The sequence below is a fragment of the Pinus tabuliformis genome, chromosome 4_1 (genome assembly GCF_031772625.1).
Source record: "Pinus tabuliformis cultivar Carrire ecotype Pingquan chromosome 4_1, CPIR1, whole genome shotgun sequence".
Classification (NCBI taxonomy): domain Eukaryota; kingdom Viridiplantae; phylum Streptophyta; class Pinopsida; order Pinales; family Pinaceae; genus Pinus; species Pinus tabuliformis.
Genome location: NC_142303.1, coordinates 845,078,678 through 845,095,566, shown reverse-complemented (window position 1 = coordinate 845,095,566; position 16,889 = coordinate 845,078,678).

The window sequence follows — 16,889 nt, the reverse complement described above, 5'->3', positions numbered from 1 at the left end:
CAATGTGTTTTCCAGTTCTATTTTGCATTACCCAAATTGAATTTGAAGTTTGCTTGGAAGTGGTTTATCAATGTAAGGAAAAATGTTGTGGCTGTGATCAATTATTCAGTACTTGTGGCCTATGACTTCACTGAACAGAAAGACAAACAGTTATATGGAATGTGAAGAGATAGAAAGCACAATAGCAAGAAACCCATGACACTAGTTACATCAGTTATTTAACTACTACATGTTCGAGATAGCTATATATACAATATACAATTATTTTCACAGACAAAAATTTGTGTTGGTTTACATTTCTGGTAAGTCGATAAAAAACTGTGAACATGGCTGTCCATAACTTGCAGGGGGTTGTTTGGTTTGTGAAGAAGGTGAACAGGGTCATAATCAATAAATTTTCAGTGCAAGAATGTTTGTGAATTTATAGATATATAATTTTAGAGCAAAGTATCAAGCAAAATAGACACTTTTAAGGCATACATGGTAGGTTTTGCAAAATGTGTAGATATCTTCTTCCCAATATAAATATATAAAAGGGGAAAACTTATGTCCATCAAATGTGGATTTCGGTCTCTTTTTGCGCTATGGTTGCTGGAAGTGTTATTCCTACTTGTGTTTTCCTGTTGCTCTTGATTTGCTTTGCTTTTATTTTTTTCACCAACAACATGCAACTACTCTTCAAGTAATTCTGCAGCTGGTTGCAACTTCATTATACTTGGTACTTGCATTTGACTGTCTCCTGCTATTGCCTTTGTCACTAACAAGCTTCGTAGATGCTTGGCCATCTATAGAGGTTTCTTGATTGTGGGTATTTAACTTACTCTAAAATGAAAGAAGACATTCAATGTGTTTCATGTAATATAGATATAGACAAAACATTTAAAGAAAAGTAATTGCGCGATGACCCAGTCCAAGAAAACAAGGTTTTCCACAAGGCTTGAACCAACATCTCTTTTAAAGAAATTCAACAATTCCAATTTAATAATCCTATCGGGTTCTCTTTGTACCTTTTAGGACAATTGCTAGTTTAATAAATCCTTTTAACCTATATTGTATCTTTACCTTTGTAATATTTATAATAATTACAAAAATGTGTTTTTGTTAGACTACGATTATATTGGTTTGAAGTCAGATTGTCACGTCACTTTGTTAAACTTTGTTAAACTTGGAGACTAGATTCATGTGAAATTAATACATTAGATTCTTGAGAAATGTGTTTGAGTAGATAAGTTAAGATTTGGGTTAGTTGGAGTAAGGATAGGGAAATATTTAGCAGGGTTGGTAACATATCATTAGCTGAAGGCTTTTTAATTTCAACTTGACGTGGATGATTAGGTATCGACTTGTTTATTTTATTTTTAATAAACCGCTGAGATTAGCTGAAGGCTTTCTTATTTCAACTTCACGTGGATGATTAGGTATCGACTTGTTTATTTTATTTTTAATAAACGGCTGAGATGGTATATATTTGTTTTCGAATGTTGTGAAATTTGTTTGGTTGCCATTGGTAGCGTGGAGCGCGTCGTGTGAAGTCGAAGAGCCACCGCTTCCACTGGTTTGTTCTCGTTGGAGAACAAGAAGCGGCTGCCTTCGGGGCTGCAAAGTACCACAGTTGGGTGGCCAACAAGAGAAGTGGTGAACACGTTTCCATATTTCTGCGTCCGAATGTGAAAGAATTCACGTTTCTATATTTCTGTGTAATTCATGTTTCCATATTTCTGCGTCCGAATGTGAAAAAATTCACGAGGATTGCCCTTCCTTTGAGATCGTAGAAATTGTAATGTTTCGTCGATCAAAGGCCATCCAAAAGTGCCTGGTGGGATTCTCGCCAGACCATAGTTCGGTGGGTGCTGATGAGATAAAAGAAGAAGCCAAGTCTGATAAAAGATGCGAGAAATACAGTGAAGATCAACAGTGGCTTGTCAAATTGTTGGGCCCTTTGCAACACTGAAACAACTTTCTTCCAAAACATGGTATATACAATTTGAAGGGTTTGAAATCATGCACTGAAAAACGGTTATGTTCACACACGAACAATGACTCACCGTTGGGTTTGAACGATATCACTCAGGTAAGTAGGAGAATCGAACCACACTGTTGGTTTTGAAAACGTTTCACACACTCAGAATGTAAATTAGGGTTTTAGAATGTGTTTGGAACGCACCATTTTTGTTGGGTATTTCTTTCTTTAAATGGGGAAAAATACCAAAAACCAAATATTCAAACACACAGAGGCAGTGCTCTGTTTTTACTTTACTCCAGGATCTTTTGTGCACAGGAAGACTCAAAAAATTTCACAGAGAAAACAGAGTAATTCACCACCATTAAAACTTTCTATTCATTAAAAATTGATACAAAGATTTACCACTGTAAAATCCCTTTTATATTCACTGCTGTGAAAAATAACTTACTGCTGTAACAAACGTTTACATGAGCTTACTGCTGTAAAACAAAATTCACACAGGCTTACAAAATTTCACGCTCCACCATTTCCTTTATGCAAAACCACACATGGTTTTTGCTATTCCTCTGTTTTACAATTCCTTACAAAACATTACCAAATACATTTGTGCACTGCTGTGCATTCACCCTCTGGTTCTTCACATTTTTCACACTGCTGTGTATGAAATACAACACTTGGTTTTCGCTTCACCACTCTAATTTTACTCTATTGTGAACACACACTAAAACCTCCCGTGTGCCATACAAGAAAACACAAGTCAACACAGTAATAAATTACATCACCTATCCCATACAGAATTTATGTAATAAGTACATTCGCCCATACCTTCTCATAAAAAAAACTTACCAACTCTATGTAAAACTTTAATATTCTACCTACCACTATGACATTTCATCAAGACGTATGGTCAATCAAAACTTAGATTTACTCCACGCAACATTTAATATTTGCCGTCGGGTGAATTTCAAACATTATGCGATTTGGTTTTGGGAAGCCATCGGGTCCACTCCATCGCATCGCAACTTTACTCATGTCAAAGACTTCAACTCTATGACATTGCCGATAGCGATGTGCCGATGCGATATCGGCGATCGCTCATCGCAAACACAAGAGCTTCCTCATAACTCCTTCACTTTGACTTTGCCGATGCGATATCGGCGTTCGCTTATCGCAAAACACAAAGGCTCCTTTATAATGCCTTCACTTCATTTTGCCGATATGCCGACTTGCCGATATGCGATATCGGCCATTTCACTTCGACTTTGCCGATACGCCCGGATTATTGTCCTTAGGCTGCCGCATGCCTCAGCTGTCGCACAGTTGAAATTATACTTTCAACACTCCCCTTTAATTTCAACTGTCGGGCATTCAATCATACCCAAACACTTCCTCAAAAATTCGAAGCTTTTCTGATCCAATGGCTTTGTCAGGATGTCTGCGACCTGTTCCTGAGTGCTGCAATGTTGCAAACTGATTTCTCCATTGCTTACCAATTCTCTGATATAATGAAACCTTGTATCGATGTGCTTCGTTCGTTTGTGAAACACTGAATTCTTTGACAATGCAATAGCTGAGCTATTGTCACAAAAGATGACTGTCGCTTTTGCCTGCTCTTGGCCTAAGCTTCTCAACATTCTTCTCATCCACACTGCTTGACATGCTGCTGCTGTAGCTGCCACATATTCAGCCTCTGCTGTAGACAATGCTACAATGGACTGCTTCTTAGAAGCCCATGAAATGGCTCCTGAACCCATATGAAAAACATAACCGGAAGTGCTCTTCCGATCATCTACACTTCCAGCCCAATCGCTATCAGTGTATCCAACTAAATCTGAATGTTCTGAGGCATGATATAAAATTCCAAACATTTTGGTGCCTTTGACATACCTCAAAATTCTCTTTGCTGCCTGCCAATGTGCCTCCTTTGGCCTCTCCATGAACCTGGAAATTAAACTAACAGCATACATTAAATCAGGCCTAGTTGCTGTTAAATACATAAGGCTGCCCACAATGCTTTTATACAAGCTAGGATCAAAGTCCTTGCTGCTGTCCTCTCTGCTGAGCTTTAATCCCATCACTGTGGGAGTGATGGCTGCCTTGCATTCTTCCATGTTAAATCTGCCCAAAACTTGATTTACATATCTTGCTTGAGATATAAAAATTCCTTTTTCATTTTGATCTACTTCTATGCCTAAGAAGTATCTCAACAAACCCATGTCAGTCATTTCAAATTCATCTTTCATGACTGATTTAAAATTCTCAATAAGATAAATATCATTTCCAGTGAAAATAACATCATCTACATACAAGACAACAATTAAAATTTTACCATCCTTTTCCTTGATGTAGACAGTGGGTTCTCCTTCACATTTGTCAAATTCATTATCTAATAGATAAGAATCTATCCTGCTGTACCATGCTCTTGGCGCTTGCTTCAGCCCATAAAGAGCTTTCTTCAACTTGCACACTTTGTGCTCTTCACCTTTCTTCTCGTATCCGAGAGGCTGTTCCACATAGACTTCTTCCATTAACACTCCATTTAGGAATGCTGATTTCACATCCATTTGGTAGACTTTCCATTTGTTTTGAGCTGCTATGGACAGCACTGCTCTCACGGTTTCCATTCTTGCAACCGGGGCGAAAGTCTCCTCATAATCTCTCCCGTACTGCTGCTTGTAGCCTTTGACAACCAGCCTTGCCTTGTGCCTTTCTATCTTGCCTTCAGCATTGCTCTTGGTCTTATAGACCCATTTCACACCAATGACTTCTTTGCCTTTTGGTAGCTCAACCAAATCCCATGTTTTGTTTCTCTCTATGGCATTCATCTCCTCATCCATAGCTTCTATCCATTTCCTATCTTTGATTGCATCCTCGAAATGAATAGGATCATCAACATGACAATACAAGGCAAATAAGGAATTCATTCCTTCTTCATAAATATCACTTAGATTTCTAAACTTCTTACCTCGTTCACTTGGTGTGCAAGTGCTTGAAGATGCACTTGAATTTCCTCCTTGTGGTGTGCTTGGAGAAGCACTCTCATTTATCCTCAATGGTGTACCTTGCTGTCCTTGTGTTGGCGCTGCTGTTTGGGGATTCATTTCAGACACCTCCTCTTCATCTTCATCATGAGACAAACAGTTCTTGACATTCACTGTTTTCTCTATGCTTCCATCCCAAGCTTCTTCCTCAATGAATTGAACATCCCTGCTGACAAAGAACTTCTTGGTAGATGGAATGTACAGCCTGTAGGCTTTGGATTCATCACTGTATCCAATGAAGATGCATTTCTCCCCTTTGCTGTCCAACTTCCTCCTTAGCTGATCTGGTATGTGTGCATAGGCCACACACCCAAAAACTCTCATGTGGGTGACTCCTTGCTTTCTCCCACTCCATGCCTCTTCTGGCACCTTGTTCATGACTGCTTTTGTAGGACACCTGTTCAATATATAAACTGCACAATGTACAGCTTCAGCCCAATACTCATTCGGCAAATGCTTTGCCTTCAACATGCTCCTTGCCATATCCATGATGGTCCTGTTCTTCCTTTCAGCAACTCCATTTTGCTGTGGGGTGTACCGAGTTGTAAACTGTTTATGAATTCCATTTTCTCTACAGAATCTTAGGAATTCCTTGGAGATATACTCACCTCCTCTATCAGTTCTCAATACTTTTATGTGCAGCCCGCTTTGGTTCTCCACAAGTGCTTTGAAATTTTGGAATTTCTCAAACACTTCACTTTTGTTTTTAAGGAAATATATCCAAGTCTTTCTTGTACAGTCATCAATGAATGTCAAGAAATATAGGCTGCCAGCTAATGATGGAGCTTGCATTGGTCCACACAAATCTGAGTGGATGATCTCTAAGGGTGTCTTTGCCCTTATGCTCTTCCCTGATGGAAAACTTTCTCTGTGTTGTTTTCCCAAAATGCAGCCTTCACAAAGGCTGTCCGGCTTCTCTATCAATGGCAATCCTTTCACCATTCCTTTCCTGCTCAATAAGTTTAGGCCTCCAAAATTTAGATGCCCAAATCTCAAGTGCCACAACCAATTCTCATCCTTTGGCACGCTTTGGAAAGCCTCTTGGGTGACTGCTGCCATTTCCCTTTTGTTCTTCATGTCAGTCCTGATCCGGAGAGGGAACATCCTGTTCCTTGTCATCTTCACTTCAGCAATGCATCTTTTGCTGGGTGGTATATCCATGATGGTGCACACATCATTTTTAAAGAAAACATTGTACCCCTTATGGACAAGCTGTCCAATACTCAAGAGATTACATCTCATTCCGGGAACATAGTATACATCTGCTATGGTTTTCCTTTCTCCTTGCTTTGAAAGTATTTTTATTTCTCCTTTTCCCATAACAGACACTTTACTATCAGTTCCTAGTGTGACTTCTGATTTCACATTTTTATCTAGGGCAGAAAAGAAGGCTATATTTCCGGTCATATGGTTGCTGCAACCTGAGTCTAAAAACCATATGTCCTCACTATGTGTTTCAGCCATGTTACAAGCTAACAGGACATTGTCTTGACTGCTGTTTTCTCTTGTAACATTTGCATTTTGTCTGCTGTTCATATCATGTTGTTTCTTTCTGCAATCACTAGCATAATGTCCATACTTTTTGCAATAATAGCATTGAACATTAGATTTATCATACCTTTGTCCTTGAGCATGATGTTGATCTCTTTGTTGGCTGCTGCCTTGACTTTGGTTCTGATTTGGATTGCAGCCTCTTCCTTGTGCATTTGATGGGTTGTTCCTTCCTCCTCTGTTCTGGCTTCTGCCTCTTCCTCTTTTGTTTCCTCTGCCTTGACCTCTGCCTCTTCCAAAGGACATCTGGGTCTTGAAGGCTTGCTCAAGAGATGAGTTTTCATTCCTACTCAACCTCTGCTCATGTGTTATCAGTGATGCATGTAGCTCATCAACTGAATAGTTTGAGAGATCCTTTGTCTCTTCAATGGTGGTGACTATGACATCAAACCTTGAGGGTAAGACCCTCAATATTTTCTCCACTATTCTTCTGTCTTCAATGGTTTCTCCATGAGTTCTCATTTGTGTGATTACACCAATCACATGAGTGAAGAATGAGTCAATGTTATCTGACTCCTTCATGTTCAGATTCTCAAAATCCTTCCTCAGCAATTGAAGTTTTGCTGTCTTCACTCTCTCCATGCCTTGATAGGCTGTCTTGAGGGTTTGCCATGCTTCATTGGCTGTCTTAGCTGCTGCTAACCTTGGAAACATACTCTGGTCTACTGCTAGATACAACAACACTCGGGCTTTTGAATCCTTCTTCCTATTGTTCTTAAGCAGATCCTTCTCTCCCTGAGTTAATGCATTGAACTCAGTTTCATCTGCTGGTTCTTCAAAGCCTTCTTCAACTATTTCCCATAAATCTTGGGAAGCAAGCAGAGCTGTCATAGTTATTGACCAGTAGTCATAGTTCTTCCCATTAAACTGTGGGAGCTGGGTGTTAAACAAACCCATACCAGTGCTTGTGCTGGCCATTCCTTGACTGTGTATTTAAAAAAAACTGACTGTTTCTTTCAGCAGCAACACAAAGAAAAATCTTTGAGAAATACCTGAACCCTTTGTTGTCTGAGTCTTCTGTCTGACTGAGAAGTTTTGCTGCAGCAACAACCTTCTCCCTTCAGCTTCTTTAACCTCTTTAAAGAGCCTGAGCCTGCTCTGATACCACTGTTGGGTATTTCTTTCTTTAAATGGGGAAAATACCAAAAACCAAATATTCAAACACACAGAGGCAGTGCTCTGTTTTTACTTTACTCCAGGATCTTTTGTGCACAGGAAGACTCAAAAAATTTCACAGAGAAAACAGAGTAATTCACCACCATTAAAACTTTCTATTCATTAAAAATTGATACAAAGATTTACCACTGTAAAATCCCTTTTATATTCACTGCTGTGAAAAATAACTTACTGCTGTAACAAACGTTTACATGAGCTTACTGCTGTAAAACAAAATTCACACAGGCTTACAAAATTTCACGCTCCACCATTTCCTTTATGCAAAACCACACATGGTTTTTGCTATTCCTCTGTTTTACAATTCCTTACAAAACATTACCAAATACATTTGTGCACTGCTGTGCATTCACCCTCTGGTTCTTCACATTTTTCACACTGCTGTGTATGAAATACAACACATGGTTTTCGCTTCACCACTCTAATTTTACTCTACTGTGAACACACACTAAAACCTCCCGTGTGCCATACAAGAAAACACAAGTCAACACAGTAATAAATTACATCACCTATCCCATACAGAATTTATGTAATAAGTACATTCGCCCATACCTTCTCATAAAAAAAACTTACCAACTCTATGTAAAACTTTAATATTCTACCTACCACTATGACATTTCATCAAGACGTATGGTCAATCAAAACTTAGATTTACTCCACGCAACATTTAATATTTGCCGTCGGGTGAATTTCAAACATTATGCGATTTGGTTTTGGGAAGCCATCGGGTCCACTCCATTGCATCGCAACTTTACTCATGTCAAAGACTTCAACTCTATGACATTGCCGATAGCGATGTGCCGATGCGATATCGGCGATCGCTCATCGCAAACACAAGAGCTTCCTCATAACTCCTTCACTTTGACTTTGCCGATGCGATATCGGCGTTCGCTTATCGCAAAACACAAAGGCTCCTTTATAATGCCTTCACTTCATTTTGCCGATATGCCGACTTGCCGATATGCGATATCGGCCATTTCACTTCGACTTTGCCGATACGCCCGGATTATTGTCCTTAGGCTGCCGCATGCCTCAGCTGTCACACAGTTGAAATTATACTTTCAACAATTTTTTGTTTCAGGAAAAGTTATGGAAACAAAACAAATGGGCATATTTTAATTTACTTATATGTTACATATGTTATAAGATGGTTCCAGCCACCAACAAGTATAAAAAAGGCGCACGATTGCAAATAACTTGTGAATCAAAGAAAGTTACAAGAAAATTGTGGTCACTACTATAAGCGTCACTTCTGCAACACACAAGTTCCAATGGAATGACGCCATTAGCATTTCTTTATAATGCTCCATTCTGGTTTTCATTTCAGAATTTCATTTCTGACCTACTCTTGAAGTGTATTTATATACATATTCATTTTCTTTATTTGAGTAATTAATATATTCATTTTCTTTATTTGAGTAATGAATTAATTATATATATAGAAATATTGGAACTTTTTAAAAACACTTTAAATTCAACAATAATATTGCTTAAACTTTTCAATTCACATTCATTATTGTAGGCAATTGAATATTTAGCCTTTATTTTAAATACATTAGAGAGTTTGATTGTTATTCCCACAAAACTCTTAAAAGATATAACACAATATATATTGGGTTGTGTGTTGAAGTTGACTTGCAAATGCTCGAAGAAGTCAAATTCAAAATGACTAATTTAGTATGGGAGTAATAAATACAATATGATCTACTATGTTTTTTCATGGGAGTCAAATTTTTATTTGAAAAATTTGTTATGATTTTGTTATGGATACCAAAAGCTTTATTTTGGGAAAATATTTAAAAGAAAAATAACTATAAATACACTTGTTGCCAAGTTGTTAGGGGACATCATTTGGTGGAGATTTTGGCCTTCACAAATGTTGTGGATGTTCATAACAAAAAAAAAGTGGCTAACATCTATGAATTCATAGGGGAGGAAACTATTTCAAGTTATTAATATGAAAATCAACCATGATCAACCATGTTCAATGATGGTCAAACATGGTCCAATGTCACATTGTGACAAAGATTAGCTCAATATGGTCAACCATGGTCCATTTTCAGCCATCGTCCACCATGGTCAGCCATGGTCTACCATGGTTAGCCATGGTCCAACATCGCATTGTGACAAAGATGTCTCAATATAAAAATCAACCATGGTCAACCATGTTTATTTTAGGGTTTATATTATTTATCTTAGGGTTTATATACCTTGATTTTATAATATCAATCCTTTAGGTTTAATATTATTCTCTTGGATTTATAATCCCTCGGGTTTTTAGTATTAATCCCTTGGGTTTATTAATCTAAGGGTTCATATTCCTAGGGTATAATATTATTCATAGGGTTTATAATATTAATCTTTGGGTTTGTAATCATGGTCAACCATGGTCCAACGTCACATTATGAAAAAGATTTTCTCAATATGAAAATCAACCATGGTCCAACTTCACATTGTGACAAAGATTGTCTCGATATGAAAATCATTCAGGGTCAACCATGGTCGAGCATCGGATTGTGACAAAGATTGTCTTGATATGAAAATCAACAATGGTCAATAATGTTTATTTTAGGGTTTATAATATTTATCTTAGGGTTTATAATATCAATATCTTGGGTTTAATATTATTCCATTGGGCTTATAATCCCTTGGGATTTTAGAATTAATCCCTTGGGTTTATAACATCAATCCCTTAGGTTTATTAATCTAAGGGTTCATATTAGTAGGGTTTAATATTATTCATAGGGTTTAATCATGGTTAGCCATGGTCCAATGTCACATTGTGACAAATATTGTCTCAATATGAAAATCTACCACGGTCAACCATAGTCCAACATCAAATTATGTCAAAGATTGTCTCAATATGAAAATCAATCATGGTCAACAATAGTCTGATGTCACATTGTGATAAAGATTGTATCAATATGAAAATCAAGCATGGTCATACATGGTCAACCATGTTTTTTTTACCATTTATAATAGTTACCATATGATTTATATACCTTGGTTTATAATATTTATCCTAAGGTTTATCATTGGATTTTCCGAATATGAAAATCATTCATGGTTGACCATAATCAACCATGATCCAATGTTGCGTTGTGAGAAAGATTGCCTCAATATGAAAATGAACCATTGTCAACCACGGTCCAACGTCACATTGTGACAAAGATTGTATCGACATTGTCAACCATGATAAACCATGGTCCAATGTCGCATTGTGACAAGGATTGTCTCAATATGAAAATCAACCATGGTCAACCATGTTCTAACTTCGCATTGTGATAAATATTGTCTTAATATGAAAATCAACCATGGTCATATTGTGGCAAAGATTGTCTCTTGGTCCAACGCCAAATTGTGACAAACATGGTCATACATGGTCAACCATGTTCCAATGTCGCATTGTGAAAAATATTGTCTCGATATGAAAATCAACCATGGCAAACCATGGTCACATTGTGACAAATATTGTCTCTTGGTCCAACATCAAATTGTGACAACCATGGTCATCAATGGTTAGCCATATTTCAGCGTTGCATTGAGACAAATATTATCTCAATATGAAAATAAACCATGGTCAACCATAGTCAATCATGGTTAGCCATGGTCAATAAGCATGGTCACATTATGAAAAGGCTTATATCTTGGTCCAACATCACATTGTGACAACATGGTCATCCATGGTCAACCATGGTCCAACATTGCATTGTGACAAAGATTGTCTCAATATGAAAATCAGTCATGGTCAATCATCATCAACCATTGTCCAATGTTGCATTGTGAGAAAGGTTGTCTCAATATGAAAATCAGTCATGGTCAACTATAGTCCAACATTGCATTGTGAAAAAGATTTTGTTAATATGAAAATCAATTGTGGTCAACCATGTTTTTTTTAGGGTTTTTAATATTTACCTAGGGTTTATAATATTTATCCCTTATTTAATATTATTCCCTTAGGTTTATAATGCCTTAGATTTTTAGTATTAATCCCTTGGGTTTATTATTATTCCCTTCAGTTCATAATCCCCTAGGATTTTAGTATTAATCCCTTGGATTTATAATATCGGTCCCTTGGTTTTATTATTCTCTCGGGTTTATAATATCAATCATGGTTAATCATGGTCAATCATAGCCAAACATAGTCAACTATGGTCAACCATGGTCTAATGTCGCATTGTGATAAAATGTGTCTCCATATGAAAATCATGGAAAATCATGGTCAAACGTTACATTGTGAAAAAGATTGTCTCGATGTGAAATTCAACCATGGTTAACAGTGGTTAACCATGGTCCAATGTCGCATTGTGACAATGATTGTCTTGATATAGAAATTGTTGAGATTGCAACAAGATGATGGAGCTTAGTGAAAAGAGTCGCCTTCACTAAGTGGGCCCGCAGGCTATTTTTGGCGCAAGTCTATTTTTAGACATATGGATCATGTCTATGTTTATGGATGATTGATCAAGTTGGGAAAAATAGATGGACTTCTATTTTTGATGAAAGTGTGAGTGATCACAGTGTGAGTGATCAAGTCTATTTTTAGACTGGCTGTCAAAAATAGAAAAGTCAAATATTATTATCTCACAATAATATTTGGACTATAAACTTAATCTTATTCTCTTGGAGCACTTCAGTTTGAGCTACGGAAGTGGCACATGCAGCTGTCAGAAGGAAATTCGTTTTTCTTATGAGTCAGTTGAGTTGTTGCATGCATGACTTCAGTTAGAACTCAAGTGAGTTGAGTTTAGTGGACTGGAGGTACAGTTGATGGAGTTGTGTTCAGTTTAACTTAGTTAAACTGGTTGTAGTTAGTCTAACTGCAGATAGACTAATGATGAGTTGTTAAACTAATTATTAACTCATAATACAACTAAAGAATACATCAGTTAACTCAGTTGCATGTTCAGTTCAACAGGGACAGGTGGTAGAGAATCAGATTGCTATCAGTTGTGACTATAGTTGTGCACCAGATCTTGCACAATCAAAGGATTGAGTATGCCAATGAGTTTGCTCACGTATTTGGCCCGCATTTTAGCCTTTGCTCACGTCCACAAAGAGTGAGTGACTATTTTGCAGGTGAAAATCGAGTTTGGGAAGCAATTCTCATCAGTTCTTGAGCAGGTATTGAGCAGTGGAGGCAGGCAAGCAGTGGAAGAGATTTGGAGATCAGATCTGAGTTGTATTGTGTGTAACAGAGGTGGAGATACTTGTGAGAAGTATTATGTTGTGTAATGTTACATGACTCAATCATTAATATACAGATAGTGTGGGGTTTTTAGCGAGATGCTTTCCCCGTGATACATACTGTGTTAATGTGTGAATGCTCTTGATGTTTTATTGTTATTGATGCTGTTATATTCATGATCAACGTAGAGGAGATTATGTATTATACATGTTCCGCTTAAATTGTATGATCAGGATAATCTCTGTTGAATATGTGTTAAATTATTCAAAATTTCTACATGGTATCGGAGCTAGATAATTGTAGAAAAAGTTTCTTCATGGTATCAGAGCAGCTTGATTTGTAGAAGAGATTTTTACAGGATATCAAGCGAGGGTTGATCGGAAGCAGTTGAGTTGGTTGCTGGTGGAAAATCGAATTTGCAGCAGTGTTGTTGAAATGTCTTTCAACGGATTGCAAATGTTATTCCAAAGCAAGAGCGACCTGGCGCTCAAGGATAAACTCAGTAACAATAAAGGTGAGAATGGATCTTCATCAAAGGTATCTGATGAAGAGAATTGTGCTTTGGCTGCCAAAGCAAAGAAAGGGAAGAGCAAGAAAGCTTCTCAGTCTGGTGCGAAAGGCAAGAAGCAGGATATGTCCAAAGTGAAGTGTTTTCACTGTCACCAGCATGGACACTATGCCACAAATTGTCCGCAGAAGAAGAAGAACAAGCAAGCTGCTGGATCTGCAGGGGGAGAGGCTTTAGCTTCTCAGTTTGAGCTTGATTTTTCATTGATCGCATGCTTGGTTTCAAGTGTGATGGGATCAGTGTGGTTCCTGGACAGTGGTGCGTCTTTTCACATGACGGGAGATAGAGATTTGTTCTCTGATCTGGAGGACAAAGATCTTGGAGTGCACATCGAGATGGGCGATGATGCTAGATACAGTGCAACCGGTATCGGTACCATTTCCTTTGAGAGGGAGTCTAGTAAACCCTTTGTATTGAAGGAAGTCATGCATGTTCCAGGATTGAAGAAGAATCTCATCTCAGTGGCGATGTTAGTAGACAAGGGGTATGATGTTGTTTTCGGCGAGGGAAAGGCCTTCCTGCGCAGCAAGACAACTGGTGAGACCCGGAAGATAGGGGTTCGAGTGAGGAACCTTTATCAGTTGCATGTAGATGGATGCGCAGCAATGGCAGGCAAGGCAGAAGGATTGGTGAGCCGGGATGATGGCGAGTTGTGGCACAGGAGATTGGGTCACCTTCACCATGGAGCCTTGAAGATACTACAGCAGATCACTATAGGGCTTCCTAAAGGCACACTTGCGCAGTCAGATCAGTGCAAGGGGTGTACTTTGGGGAAGTTTGTGAAAGCCACCTTTCACAAGAAGGATAGTCGCGCCACGACGATCCTTGAGAGAATTCACACAGACGTGTGTGGACCTTTCTCAGTTGCTTCGACAGCAAAACACAGGTATTATGTGATTTTTGTTGATGATTTCTCTCGAAAGTGCTGGATCTTCTTCATGCAGAAGAAGAGCGAGACATATTCAAAGTTCTGTGAATTCAAAGCACTGGTCGAGAAGGAGTCGGGGAAGAAGGTGAAGGCTCTTAGGAGCGATAATGGTGGTGAATACATCTCAGACGAGTTCAAGGATTTCTGCAAGGCAGAAGGGATTCGTAGAGAGCTCATAGCTCCCCATAACCCACAGCAGAACGGGGTAGCTGAGCGGAAGAACAGAACGATTGTGGGTGCTGCACGGGCAATGTTGCATGATCAGGGCCTACCCCCTCACTTGTGGGCGGAAGCATGCAATACAACAGTTTATGTGCAGAACCGTTGTCCTCATAGGATACTTGGCATGAGTACACCCGAGGAGGCTTATTCTGGTAAGAAGCCTGATCTTTCTCATTTGAGGATTTTTGGTGCTAACGTTTACATGCATGTGACGAAGGATGCTAGAAAGAAGTTGGAGCCGACTGCAGAGGTTGGGATATTTGTGGGGTACACTGATACGCCCCACAACTATCGTGTGTATTTTCCAGACAGTGGTAAAACTGTTGTGCGACGGGATATAAAATTTCAGGAGGAGAAAGCCATGAAGTGTTCACTTGAGAGGGAGCTACACTTGCATGTAGATGAGGAGCTATTAGTTCCTAAGGATGAGCTTCAGGACGTGGATCAGCCACAGGATGAGGTTCATGGAGTGGAAGAGACCACTCATGCAGCGCCAACCATCAGAGGGCGAAAGCGCTTGACAGAAGCTGAGCGACTGGCTCAAGATGCAGAGAAAGTTGTAGGACCACCTACAGCCCAACGCAGGCAGAGACAGTCACCTGATCGGTACACTGGATACATGGCTCTTATGAGCAAGTGTGTTGTGACTGAGCCATCCTCTTTCGAGGAAGCTGTGGAGGATCCCGCATGGGTAGACGCCATGGTGGAAGAGTATGATTCTATTGTCAGAAACAGTGCATGGGAGATTGTTCCTAGACCGGAAGGGAAATCAGTGGTGGGTTCGAGATGGATCTACAAAGTTAAGCAGGTAGCTGACGGGAGTGTGGAGAAGTACAAGGCAAGATTTGTTGCCCGAGGCTTTTCACAGATTGAGGGGATCGATTATGAGGAGACCTTTGCACCTGTCGCAAGGTATTCTTCCATACGGACGATTCTTGCTCTCTCAGCGCAGATGGGATGGCACATTCATCAGATGGATGTGAAGACTGCGTTCCTCAACGGAGTCATTGAGGAGGAGGTGTACATTGAGAAACCCGAAGGCTTTGAAGTCTTCAACAGTGAGTCGCATGTGTGCAGGCTCAAGAGAGCGCTGTATGGGTTGAAGCAAGCACCACGTGCTTGGTACACACGGATAGACAGCTATTTCACAGGACTTGGATTCTCCAAGAGCGAGGCGGATCCGAACCTATACCAGATTGTGGTGGAGGGTAAGTTGCTTATCATTGTACTGTATGTTGATGATTTGATTCTAACGGGTGATGAGCTGTTGATACTGTCATGCAAGAAGGATCTTGCTACAGAGTTTGAGATGAAGGACTTGGGCCTCCTTCACTATTTCCTAGGATTGGAAATATGGCAGCGCAGTGGTGGACTGTTTGTTTCTCAGGGCAAGTATGCTCGGGAGATACTGGAGAAGTTCAACATGCATGGCTGCAAGCCTGTTGATACTCCTCTTCCTGGAGGTTGGAGGAAGGAGGATGCCACTTCGGGAGAAGAAGTGGATGCCACTGTTTATCGATAGTTGGTGGGGTCGCTGATGTATTTGGTCAATACACGACCTGATATATGCTATGCAGTTAACCAGCTTTCACAAGCTATGGTTAAGCCTACCAAGCTCTTCTGGAAGGCGGGCAAGCATGTATTGAGCCACTTGAGAGGCACATCGGGATATGGATCTTGGTACAGGCAGGAGGATGCAGAGTGGGTAGGGAGCCCAACGGACAGAAAGAGCACATCAGGAGGGGTCTTCAGTATCAGATTGACAGTAGTTTCTTGGTACAGCAGGAAGCAGAGATCTGTGTGGATGAGGATGATCTTGGTCGGGTTTTTCGGGTCCAAGCACATCAGGTACCATCATATCAGAGATTGTGTGCAGCGGAGGATCATGTTACTTTCGTACATTCCAACGGAGGATCAGGATGCTGATATTCTGACGAAGGCTCTCACTAGGAGCAAATTCGAGTACCACCGAGGCAGGATAGGGGTTGCTGATAATCCATATCTTGTCGAGAGGGAGTGTTGAGATTGCAACAAGATGATGGAGCTTAGTGAAAAGAGTCGCCTTCACTAAGTGGGCCCGCAGGCTATTTTTGGCGCAAGTCTATTTTTAGACTATGTCTATTTTTAGACATATGGATCATGTCTATGTTTATGGACGATTGATCAAGTTGGGAAAAATAGATGGACTTCTATTTTTGATGAAAGTGTGAGTGATCACAGTGTGAGTGATCAAGTCTATTTTTAGACTGGCTGTC